The sequence below is a fragment of the Monodelphis domestica genome, chromosome X (assembly GCF_027887165.1).
Source record: "Monodelphis domestica isolate mMonDom1 chromosome X, mMonDom1.pri, whole genome shotgun sequence".
In the NCBI taxonomy this organism is placed as follows: domain Eukaryota; kingdom Metazoa; phylum Chordata; class Mammalia; order Didelphimorphia; family Didelphidae; genus Monodelphis; species Monodelphis domestica.
Genome location: NC_077235.1, coordinates 32,429,498 through 32,442,293, shown reverse-complemented (window position 1 = coordinate 32,442,293; position 12,796 = coordinate 32,429,498). Strand labels below are relative to the sequence as shown.

At 42.3% G+C, this 12,796-nt stretch overlaps 1 protein-coding gene across 5 annotated transcripts in view; it reads left to right on the top strand.

Annotated features, from left to right (window-relative positions):
- The window catches only part of ZNF275 (zinc finger protein 275), a 90,651-nt gene that overhangs the window by 21,630 nt on the left and 56,225 nt on the right, over positions 1 to 12,796 (top strand). The window contains exon 1 of one of the 5 annotated variants that reach the window (XR_001625485.2): positions 11,543 to 12,014. The exons of the other annotated variants lie outside the window; for them this stretch is intronic. The gene's annotated coding sequence lies outside the window, so the exon portion shown is untranslated. Of the gene's footprint in view, positions 1 to 11,542; positions 12,015 to 12,796 lie in introns of those variants that run through there. 5 annotated transcript variants of the gene reach the window in all.

Sequence of the window (12,796 nt, the reverse complement as noted above, 5' to 3'; positions counted from 1 at the left end):
ACATGATTGTTGGGATGATCACATGATGTAGTCTTTATAAAGGTCTTAGCATAGTTCCTGGCATGTTGCAGTTGCTACAGAAATGCTTATTATTCCTTTCCCTTTTTCCTCCATTGGCTTACCTTAAATTAGTTTATTTGTAGGAGCTGCCTCTTCCCTTTTTCTTCTCAAGTATTAAAGTGCACACAGACCCTAAGAAATATCCGTAGGCCATCCTGTGGTATCCTTATACATAGAGAGATTGTTCAGTGTGTGGCTGGAAGACTGAACTCTATGTAGTTACTTATGCTTTCTGAGTGCTTTCTATGTTATTCAAATGAGAGTAAATGATTTAATTTTACAAACTTTGAAATGCTTTAAAATACTTATTATTGTTATTCTAGAAACCCTCAAGTTTTAGCGAATAAAGCATCAGCACTCTGTAGGTTGAATCGAAACAGGAAAACTTGGAGATGCTGAAGGCTTGGACCAGGGTAATGACAATGTGAATGGAGAAGGATGGACATAAGGGGAATTTGGAAGAAAAAGCAGTGGGACTTGATGATTGAATACCAGGAAGGAAAGAAGGAAAAATCAAGAATGCTTCACTGGTTTCATACCTAGATGGTTGGGCCAATGGTTGTGTTCTTGGCACAGATGAGAGTTGAAGGGATAGTGGAGCTGGATGGGAAGGCAATAAATTTGAGTTTTAGGAATGTTGAATTTCAGGTAATGGCATCACAAAGAATTGTCCAAAGGCAGTTGGACATGTCCTTCAGCTAGAAGGAAGGTGGGGAAGAAAGGGAGGACCTACAAGTGAGGGAGGAAATACCTTGGAATCATGGGAAACTGTGAGTCCTCTCAGGGACAGTATGTAAAGGGAGAATAACAGAGAGAAGGCTTACTTTAAGGGATATCCAGTTAAAGGCTGGGAGGAAAATGAGAAGCTGACTAAATGGGAAATTCCTTGCAAGCTGTGACTTAGGCTCTTTATAGGATATCCCAATATAAAGGCTGGCTGTCATTAGTTTAATTTGGGTTTAGAAGAAAGTGTTGGATAAGATGTTAATGCTTCCCATTGGTATAATGCTTTATGATTGATAAACCATTTTTTCCCCAACCACACTTAATTTTATATATATTTATATATATTTATTTTATTTTATTTATTTTATATATTTTTATAATATATATATATACATATAATATATATATTATTTTATATATATATATTTATATATAATAATCTTATTAGTATTATCATTTCTAGTTTCTGTCTGAGGAACTCAAGACTTACTAGGAAAATAGTTAAAGAGAATTGGCGAGGACCAGACAGGGACCAAGCTGGAGCTGCATCTTCCCCCTTCCCCCTTCCCCCCCCCCCCATCAACTTTTTAATCACTCAGAACATGTTTCCATATTATTCATTTTTGTAAGTGAATAATCTTATAAAACCAAAACTCTAAAACATATACCCAAATAAACAAGTGATAAATCATATGCTTCCATCCATATGGAATGTGCTTATTCCAACAGTTCTTTCTGTGGGTGGATAGCATTCTTTGTCACAAGTCCCTAAGAATTGTCCTGGATCATGGTATTGCTGTTAGTAGCAAAGTCTGTCACATTTGATTGTTCCACAATGTTTTAATTCCTGTATATAATGGTCTCCTGCTTCTCATTATTTCATTCTGCATTAGTTTGTGTAGGTTTTGCCAGATCTTTCTGAAATCATCTTGTTCATCTTTCCTTATATCACAGTAGTATTCCATTATGGTAATATGCCACAATTTTTTTAGTCATGTCCCAATTAAGGGATATCCCTTTAGTTTCCAATTATTTGCCATCACAAAGAGAGCAACTATAAATACTTTCGTATAAACAAGTCCTTTCTCATTTTTAAAAATCTCTTTGGGATACAGATTTCATAGTGATATTACTGGATCAGAAGGCATGCATTCTTTTATAGCTCTTTGGCCACAATTCCAAATTGCCCTCCAGAGTGGTTGGATCACTTCACAACTCTACCAGCAATGCATTAGTGTTCCAATTTTGCCATATCCCCTCCAACATTTATCATTTTCCTTTACTATCACATTGGTGGAGGTATATCTTCTTCTGATGGCTGGTCTGGATTGCTTCAGATACAGAATACTGCAGTGGCTCAGAAATGGAGGGGAAATAGAGAAAAGGGCCACTGGACTTGGCAGTGACTGGTGACATATGTGGCCTTTGAAGGTAGTTCAAGAAAACTTGAGTACCAGGGAGAAATACCAGTCAGTTGTTTGAAAAGTGTAGAAAAAATGGGAAAGGTATTCGAGGTGGCAGTAGGGTTTAGAGACATGTGCCTAGATATGAAGGTAGAAGGAAAGATCCAATGAGGAGTCAGGAGTAATTGGGGATTCTGGAAAAGAGGCAAAAATGTTTGAATTCTGTAAGAGTTGGGAAAGGATGTGGCCAAAGGCATAGATGAAGGTAAGGGAAGAACAGAAGGGTTGAAGACTGAAAACATGAACACAGGGGTGCAGTACATGGAGAGTTAGGCTTGGAGATAGGAGGTGTGTAATTAGACTGCTTTGCAATCCCAAGTTTCCACGTGTGACTGTGTCAAACAGTGTGTTCTTTGATGGCTCCTGGAAACTGTATTTCATTATAATTGGTTTCCTTTGTAGTGCTGTATACTTTTGAGAAGTCCTTGGGTTTTCACAGGAATCCATGACACAAAAAGGATCAGAATCCTTTGCTTTAGGAGCAAAGAAATAAATTACACTTCACTGTCCAAATCATAGACTGCTTGGGAATATCTAATCAATCATCCCTGCATGCTTGCTGAGGCCCCTTTAGAAGGGGCCTTCACTTCTTTTCCCCAGCATGACCTGATATCTTCTATAAACTGTGTTTATGCCACCATCCCTGAAAACTCTGGGGCCATAACTGAGAGTTTAGCTTGGTGTCCAAAGTTCTCTTGGCCATCATCATTATCTTCCTTTCCCAAGAGCAATATTTCCATTTTCCTAGCCTGACTATGTTTTATCACCTGGAGCAAAGGGAAGTGGCTGTGGGTGTCAGCTCTGCCTGGGACCAAGATTGGAGAAATTCTTGGTGATGAATGATGGAGAGATAAGCAACCATATGAGTCAGGAATGAGTAACTTTTCCTTTATTGAGTGAAGTCATAGCTGTTTTGTCTCTATTGGTCAGTCCAGGTGATTAGTGCCATAAGACAACTCAGGAGAGAGGGAGAAGGAAAGAGAAAGAAAAAGAATGAGAGAGAGAGAGAGAATAAAAGACAGAGAGGAGAGAGACAGTGAGAGAGGTGAAAGAGAAAAAAGAGGGGAAGAGGGAGGGAAAGAGGGGAAAAGAGAAAGCAAGTAGAGGAGAGGATTAGGGCTTTTTCCTTCTCTTCTTGTGGTTATCTCTTCCCTCAACCATAGTAGTTATTCTCTCATATTTCCTGTACTGAGGGGGACTTCTTTTCACTTCCTCTACCTTTCCTTCATATTGCAGTTATTCTTTGATTAGTAATTCCCCAGAGAAAGAAGCTATTTATCAAAATTAGCTGTCTCACCAAATATACCTAAATCCTGCAAAGCACTGTTGTATACAGCAAGTCTCAAAGGTAAAGAGAAATCAGATGCCAACTTTGCTTACTCCCAGTGTCTTACCTTAGGAAATGGGTAATTGGTTGATTTGGAGAAAAACCTTTTGAATATAATAATGAATGTGAGAAAATCTGCAAGGAGTTTTCAAGTCTTAGTCAACATTGTAGAAAGATGAAATGAACCACAGATTGATTAACTATAACAGTTAAAATTCAACTGTTATGATTAAAATTTAGGGGAAACTGAGGCAGGTAAACATTAGTTTCTCTCTGCAAGGAGTATTATATTTTTAGAGGTTTATTTAAGATAAGGAATTTAGGAAAATACAAGTAAGAAAGGCACGTGCTAGGCCCAGAGAGCCTATTCACGACCACTCACATCTTGCCTGCTAGGTGGAAAGCTGCATGTGCTCAGAAGCTGAAGTAGGAAAAGACACCCAGTAGCCTTTACAGCCAGGTTAAATAGAAATTTTTGACCTTGCCCAGGTGGAAATCTCAGTGAGATTAGAGGGCATTCTGGGAGCTAGCAAGGACTCCTGGGGATTGGAGTCCAGAGTTCAAGTCTCCATTTTTACATTACTTATAAGAGATGGGAGTGGGATTTATCTTGGGAGGATCCGGATGCCACAGGTGCAGAGGTCATTGGGGTAAGGTGTCATGTGGTAGTAAGTCCAGTGGATTATTGGATAATTTCCTGTAGTATGATGTCCAGGCTTTTTCTTTTGTCATGGTCTTCCGGTAGACCAATGATTCTTACCTTGTCTCTCCTGGAACGATTTTCTAAATCTTCTGTTTTGTGAATGAGGTGCTTCATATTTTCCTCAATTTTTTCATTCTTTTGATTTTGTTTTATAGTGTTCTGCTGCCTTGTGAAGTCGCTTGCTTCTAGTTGTTGTATTTTGTTTTTTTAAAACTGGATTTCATCCCTGGCTTTTTGGTCATCCTTCTCCTTCTGGTCTGATTTTCTTTGGAGGTCATCTTTCATCTCCTTTGCCTCATTTTCAAGCTGTTTAATTTTGGCTTTCAAGACACTGTTTTCTCATTTTAGTTCAAGTGCCTCTGTTTCCAGATGACTTATCTTACTTCTTAAGTTTTTTTTCCCAGTTGTCTTCAGCCTCTCTTGATTGTGTTTTGAATTGTATTTTGAGTTCTTCCAAAACCTGTAACCAATTCACTGGGTTTTCTGTTTGTTTTTTTTTGCTTGATGTTCCCTCATCCTTCTCTATTCCATTTGCTCTTTGTTCATTGCCTGTACAGAAGCTGTCGATTGTAATTTCTTTTTTCTTTTTGTTGTTTGTTGTTTGCTCATATTTACCCCTTCTTTACTCCCTGCTGTTGCTCCTCTCATTTTTTTATGGTTTTGGGCTTTTCTGTTAGCCTCCCCCCTTGGAGCTTTGTCAGCAAATCTCTCAGTTCGGTCTGTGGGGAAGGGTGTTGGAGCTTGAACTTCCCTGCCCTCTTAAGGCTTTGATGGGATTAAGTCCAGCTGGGTTGAGCTGTATGTGCCCTGAGGCCAAAACTTCAGGAAGGGGAGGGCAATATGGAGTGTCTCCCCTGCTGCAACTAGGCTTCCCGCTCTGCACTCTGCTCTTCTCCAACTGCTTTCCCACCGCCTGTGTTCAACGCTCTGAGCCTGGCACAGCTTTACCCTCAAGGTACTCCCTCCAGACCAGCACCTTTGCCCGCTCTGAGCCTGGCACAGCTTTACCCTCAAGGTACTCCCTCCAGACCAGCACCTTTGCCCGCCCAGAGGTTCCAGATGCTGCTGGAGGATTAGCGTTCTAGGTGGGGGAGAGGTCCCAGGACCTTCCTTCTTCCTTCCCCTTAAACCCAAGTGTTCTTGAATTCTGGCTTTTGTGGGTGTACCTTTCAAGTTGAGTCCAACAGGAGGGTTCCTTGGCTCTGTCTTGTTGTTAGATTTGATTTTCAGTCCCCTACGAGCACTTAGTTTGTAATCGGTAAGGAAGGGTTTTCAGAGATCTGAACTTTCGCTGCCTCTATTCCGTCATCTTGACTCCACCTCAGTGGTTTCCCAGAGCTCAGTCCAGTAGATTCTTGAAGTGGTAGGTACTCTGGACCCTAATAGGGAAAAACTGACCTTCCCTTTTTTATCCCTCGATAATCTCCTTTCCCAACTCCATTATTTGCTCCACTTCTCTTCTAAACTTAAACTATATCTTCTTAGTTTTGCTGTCTGTCATTCCCATATTCCCTAAAATCCCACCTCCAGCTAATCCTTACCTTGTCTTCTTTGTGCCAAGCACCATCCCTCTTTGCATGTCATCACTACTTTGATCACATTTTAAAAAATTTTATTTTTATTATCATGCAAAACACATTTCCATATTGGTCATTGTTGTAATACACTGATGTCAAAGATAGTCTGTTTTGTTGATCACCGTTTTTTCCTTTATTCCTGTCCCCTCCTTCTGGTTTTGAAGGTATACATATAAAGCTGTGAAGCTTTATATATCTAATAGGCAATTTGAAGGTCCCTGACCCTTTGTTTCAGATGAACTGATTCCCTTCTTCCAGAACAGCAGAAAGGTGACAGTAGTATTCTTGCTCTTAATAATTTAAGATAATAGGCCTGAGATTGAAAATAGAGAATAAGTTCCAAAGGATGAAATTTTTGAAGAAGGTTCATTCAAAGCAGATCCTATCAGCCGGACACCAAAAGAGGAAAAAGGAGAAGATCGTGACAGAAAGACAACAGGAAAACACTTTCAAGTGGAGATGGCACATAATCTTTCCATAGAGACAGGTTTCAGGTATATGACTGTTGCCGACAGGAATGCTTCATAGAGGAGAGAGACTTTGAAAGAATCCTAAACTTTATTCTAGAACAGATACATCCTGTCAGAAAGAAATCTACTAGGGGAAGCATATGTCCAAAATTCTGACATTATGGCAAATGAGAGTATATATAAAGGAGAACAGTCCTATGAATGTAATTGTTGTGGGGAGCTTGAGTTGAACCCTTGGGGTTTGGGACAGTACCCTTTGCAAGAATGCAAGACTCCATAACTTAGCTTAGAAATAAAAAGAGAAATTTATTAATTTGGAATTCATGTTGAAATGGCTGGGAGGACAGGCACAAGAATGGTCACTGTCTCCCCCAGGAGATGTGTTCTGGATCTTTTATATCTTTTGACAACAGGGGCTTGGTGACCAGGAATGGGGGAATAGAATGAGGTTAGGCAGGACTGGGGGATGTTTGTTATCTGACTGGGGTTTGTGTCCCAAAGACACAAGGGGTGACTGGCATAGTTTAGGGGACAAGTAGATAACCAGAAGATGTATATCTGTGTCCATCTCAAAATCTAGGGGAGAATCAAAGGAGAAGATTCCTGTAAAGATTAAAATTTAGGGAGACTGAGGCAGGTAGAAATTAGTTTGAGTTCAAGTCTCAGTTTTACATTCCTTTCGGGGGTCTTCCCTTGTCATGAGTCTCTGATGCCCAGAGTCACCTTTTCCTCAGCACTACAAGAATGTAAGGAAGGAAAGGAATTTTCCTGCTTTAATACCTGTGGAGGTTAGGATGTACAAAAAAAAAAAGGAAACCCGGAGTCCCATGCTATTATGAATGTGGGAAAGTCTAAAGGCAGGGCCTTCAGTAGGAAATCACATTTTGTTCAACCCCAGAGAATTCACAGTGGAAAGAAAATCTATGGATTTAGTGAATATGGAAAAGCCTTTAGGGGCCAATCATATTTTATTAAACACTGAACTATGCACAAATTCACAGTGGAGAGAAATCATATGAAATTGGGAAAGCCTTCAGGGGTCTTTTAAGTCTTAGAAGACACTGGAGAATTCTTAGTGAAGGGAAGGACTATGAATGTTCTGAGTAAGGTTTTGGTAGGAACTCAGATCTTATTTGTCTTCAGAAAATTCATAGTGTACTGAAACCCTATGAATGCAGTTGTTGTCTTCTTACTCAATGTCAAAAAGCCTTTGGTGGACACACAATCTTAGTCAATTATTGCAGAATTTATAGTGGCGAGAAATCTTATGAATGCAACAAATGTGGGAAATTCTTTAGGCAGACCTTTGTACTTCTTGAACATCGGAGAACTTATAGTGGAGAAAAACCACAATAAATGTCTTGTGTGGAAAAGCCTTCAATCAAAAAGCTTTTTTTTTTTTTTTTGGTCATCAGACAATTCATGATGTAGAGAAACCTTATGGATGCAATGAATGTGGAGAAAATCTTCAATGAGAAGACTTTAGGACTTACTTAGCATCATAAAAATTACATCAATGGGTGACCTTTTGAATATTTTACATGCACAAGAGGCTTTTTGGCTTTGTTATATCTCTGACAATCCACAATGGAGTCTATTTCCATAAATGTTTGCCACCTTTTGAAAAATAGGGTTCTCATCATGCTTTCTAATGCCAACTATCTAATGTTGATTCACCTTTAGGGAATGGTTTAAATGATGTCTTTGGGATTCCCTCTTTTCTCTCCATAGAGTAATTCCTTTTTTTAAAACCTGTACCTTTTGTCTTAGAATGGTTACTAAGTATTAGTTCCAAGGCAGAAGAATGGTAAGGTCTAGGCAATTGGAGCTAAGTGACTTGCCCAGGGTCACACAATTAGGAAGTGTCTGAGACCAAATTTGAACTCGGAACTTCCTTTCTCAAGGCTGGCACTCTATCCACTAAGCCACATAGCTAACCCTATAGAACGATTCTTAACACATAACTAAGTCTCTTTGCATCTAGTCTTTTCCCCCTCTTCCTACTCCTTTCTGTCCTGCATACACTGTCCAATCTAAGGTTCCTAAAAATCCAACTTTCATCATGTCCTTTCTCTTGTAATCAATAAGATAACATATTGCTTCTTATCTTCTCAAATCTAAATTTTGCTGCTTGGTGAGGCTATTTGACATGGGGATATGTGCCCCAAATGTAATCTGTCATCCCTCCCAGTTCTAAAATAGGAGCTGAGAGCTTCACACTCAAGGCAAGAAAGCACCATTTTCCGCTGTCTCAGCTAACAGTCCATTCAGCTATTGGTAGGAAAAGCCTTCTAGGAGGAGTTGGTCAGCAAGCATTTTTTAAGTGCCTACTTTTAAGTGCCAGGTGCTGAACATGTAAATCCAAAAATAAAACATTTCCTGTTCTCTTGGAGCTTACATTTGAATGGGGAGATAACATGACCAGATATGGGTACATAGAAGATCTAGAATACTTTATATTTCTAGAATCCTTTAAGGTATCTCTTATCTAATCTTATAGATGATGACTTTTGATCTTCACAACAACCTTGTGAGATAGGTGCTGTTATCATCCTGATTTTGGCTTGCCCAGGATCATATTTGGATGAAATTTAAATCACAAGGTAATAGAATTATAGAACTGGGAGGGACTTTAGAGATCATCTCCACCCCATCATTTTATAGTAGAGAAAACCCATATATGGAGAAGTGTGACTTGACAAGATCATAAAACCCATTGGTGTCAGGTAAAGTAAAGGGGTAATGCTTGTAAAATTAACTCATCAACATAGCAAGTGCTTATGAAAAGGATTTTGACAGGAAAACAGGGTAGTGATGTGGCCAGTGTAAACCAACAGCTCCATGAGGAATCCAGGAAAAGCATTGTCAGAGATTCAGTTTCTCTAGGACTGTCAGGTGGCGGGACTCCCTGACCAGTTGTGCTAATGGTTCCAACCTGGCAGGGATGTCTCTGTCCTCAGGGAAGAAGGGGGCCTTTCCTTGATGACCATATTTCCTGAAATGAATTCTCCTTTTACCAAGGAATGTCTCTTTGATATAGTTTTGTTCCCTTTTGCTGTCACTTCTCTCTAGTTCTTCCTTGCAGCAACAGAAATACAATTAAGGGGGGAAATTCACCTGTTAGCCAACCATGTTGGTCTGTATGTGCCTCGTTTTGTGTTTGTAGTCCATCACCTCTAATGAAAGAATGCTCCATATTTAAAAATTATTGTTATTATGAGAAACAAACATTTTCATAGACAAAGGACAGAAAAAGAAGGTTGTATGAGACCATGAATATTATGTATTGTCTGTTTTTTTTTTCACATTGTATCAGTACTGTTCTGCTTGTCTGTGTTCCTCTCTGAACTTCCAGCTCTTTTTGGAGTATGTTTAATGTTTCCTTGACACTTGTTGGATTTTTTGCATCACTATAACTGCCCCTTGATAGCTCTCTTCCCTTTCCCCCAAAAAAGCCCTCCCTTGTAACAAATGAGTATAATCAATTAAAATTAATTCACCTATTGACTGTCAGAAAACTTTCTTAATTGTGCACTTCTAGTTCCCAGGATTTGGGAAGCAAGTGTCATCCTCAGTATTTTGGAATCATGACTGTTCCATGCATTGACCTGGGTTCTTAGTCTTTCAAAGTTGTTTTCATCTGTGTTCTGGTTTTGCATAATTTCCTCTGCATCAGTTAAAAAAAACTCTTCCTAGGTTTCTTGAAATCTGCCCCTTGACACAAGTATCAGATGGTCAGGAATCACATCTAGGCAGCAATCTATCTGAAAAGAATCTGAACTTTTAATCGACTAGAGACTGAATGAGTGGAATGACCTCTTTAATGGGGCTGCCTTCTGTCAGGGCAACCCAATTGTCCCCTCTTGCAGTCCATTTGCCCAGAGCTCCCACTGTCCAGCCAAACTTGACGAGAGTCCATTTCTATCCTCAAGAATCCCAAGTAAGAAGGAGGTTGGAGCTAGCAGACCTATTTGAGATCCAACTCATAGCTACCTTCCATGTGCCAGTAAAGTGGCCAGCTTAGGTCCCTGTAAGTCTGCTGGTCAGGTCTAGCTGAGCCAGTGGACCTATTAGGAATCTGGAATTTTTGTGTTTTCATTTTAGCCAGTTGACTCCAAAGATTTCAAGAGGTGGCCTGGCTTAAAGAGATGGTAGGCCGGGTCTTCATAGGCTGGCATTTGTATCTAAATCCTTTAAGTCAATTTTTCTGTTTTTGTTCTTGTGAGCTTGTTATTACTGTGCTGATTTAAGTTTTTTTTTCTTCTCCCTGTGAAGTACAGTGGATAAACTGCTGGCTCTAGAGTCAGGGAGGCCTGGGTTCAAATGTCGCCTCAGACACTCACTAGCTGTGTGAGTAAGTAAGTAAGCAAGTGACTTAATTACTCTTTGCCTCAATTTGCACATCTGTAGAATGGGGATAATTATACCCACTCCATCAAATGAAAGTATAATTGTAAAGCACTTAGCGCAGTGCCTGGCACATAGTAAGCACTCTATAAAGTTAGCTATGATGAGAATCATCATTAATTATTTGAGTGCTAGGGATCTCATGGTGTGAAAACTTCCTCCAGTAGAGCAGATTGGCAAGCCCTCTGTAATTCCTAATGAATTGCAGACATGCCACATACAAAGGCCTAGAGGGGCAAGGAAGCAACTTGATAAGTACAAGATGGGAAGGAGGCAGATGTGTCTGGGCAGCTTGAGGTTTTCCTGGATGGGGATGGAGTGGATGGAAGAGCATGGCGACCCCCAAAGCTGATGGACCATTCATTCTGTTGCCTTGGACTAGTCCCTAAACCTGGGATCCCCTTCAGCCTCCTTCCTGATTTGCGTGTGAACAACCTGAGGGTCCAGCTCCAGCTTCCCTCTTCCCAGTGGTGACTCTCACTCCCCTCTGCCCCGGCCCCATTCAGGGAGCTCCTCTGCTTGCTGCTGCTCCCCCCTCCCTCCCTAGGGAGTAGCAACAATAGCTTCCTGCACCCCAAAGCACTGTCCCTCCTCTCTCTTCTCCACCCTTAATAAAGGCTCCTTAATTGAGGCTCCTTGTTGTGACGTCTCTCCTCCTAGAAAGATCCATGGCTCCAGCAGAGAGCGATTGGCAGACTACCGTACAGCAGCAGCCGGATTCAGTGGCTGCTTTAATTATATCCCCCCTTTCCGGATGAAAAGCCTGAGGCTCAAAGAGGTGCCCAGAGACCCAGGCTGCTGTTTGAGGACTTCCTCTCCTCTGAGCTCCTAGCAATGCTGTACAGTGAGGCGCTGTCTGGCAGGTATGCCTTATTCAGCACCTGGCGCTCTCCACTTCTGTCCAAAGGAGGAGAGAGGAGGTGGTTCACCTCAGGCTTGCCACATTGATTAGAATCCGGAGGTCTTTCCGCCCGGCTGTGGCCCTGGGCACCCAGGGAATCGCCTTTCCCCTCTTTCTAGTTCCTCCCTCCATCCTCCATCCTAGTCCTCCGGGTCCGGGTGCCCCGCCCCTCCTCTGGGGCCTCCCCTTATCGTGGCCCCTTTCCCCTCCCCTCCCCTCCCCACTCCCCAGGTTGGGTGGGGAGCTGGGCCACTGAGATGTGCAGACCTCCAAGACATCATAGAGGGGTCCCGGAAGCTCCAGGCAAGGGGCTAGAGGCTTCCTCGGCTCTCAGGCCATTGGGGGTACTTCCTGCCACGACAGCACCAGCTCTGGGCTCGGTAAGTGCTGGGTGCTGGAGCCCGGCTCCCGAGGGCTGTGGGGAGGAGGGGCGGGGTACCCTTGAGAGCGCTGAATTTAGGGACCGTTCACTAAAGTCTCCTTAGCCAGCTTCAGTTTCCCCATCTGTAAAATGGGATGAGCTTGTATTACTTACTTGTCCCTCGCTGGTGTGGGGACAGACATCTAGCGGAATGTGGGGAAAGGGCTCGGGTATGTCAGCACTTGAATTCATATCCCGCCTCTGACAGTTACTATCTTTATCATCTCGTAACCTTGCTTCCGGCGCCTTTCCTTTTCTGTAAAATTGAGGGGCCGCCTGTTCTAGATCAGCGCTTTGTAACCTTCAGCTTCGTGGACATCCCTATGAGCTGTTATCTGACAGCCTCTGACTTCCCCAACCTGCCCAGTGCCCTCTCAGGCCAGCCTCCGCATCCCCTGCCTATCATCCCTCATCCGGGATCCTAGCCTCTTGGAGGGGCGAGGGGGAGGGACCAGGCGCCCTGGCTCTGCCGCTGGCTCGCTACCTGTGTAACCATGGCCACGGCATCTCCCCGCCCTGGAAGGGAGGGGCCCTTCCAGTTCTCTGTTTAGGATAGGTTGGCACAAAGACAAACGCTGGACACCTGCCGGATGCACGCTCACCTCTTCCTGTTGGAGGCGAGAGTGCTGTCTGGCTGCTAACTAGGGGCTGAGCTGACGATTAGGAAGATCCCAGTAATGGATTGTATCCAAGTGCCTGGGGAGCCTTCTTAGTTATGGCCCCTCCGGGACTTGGGGAGGG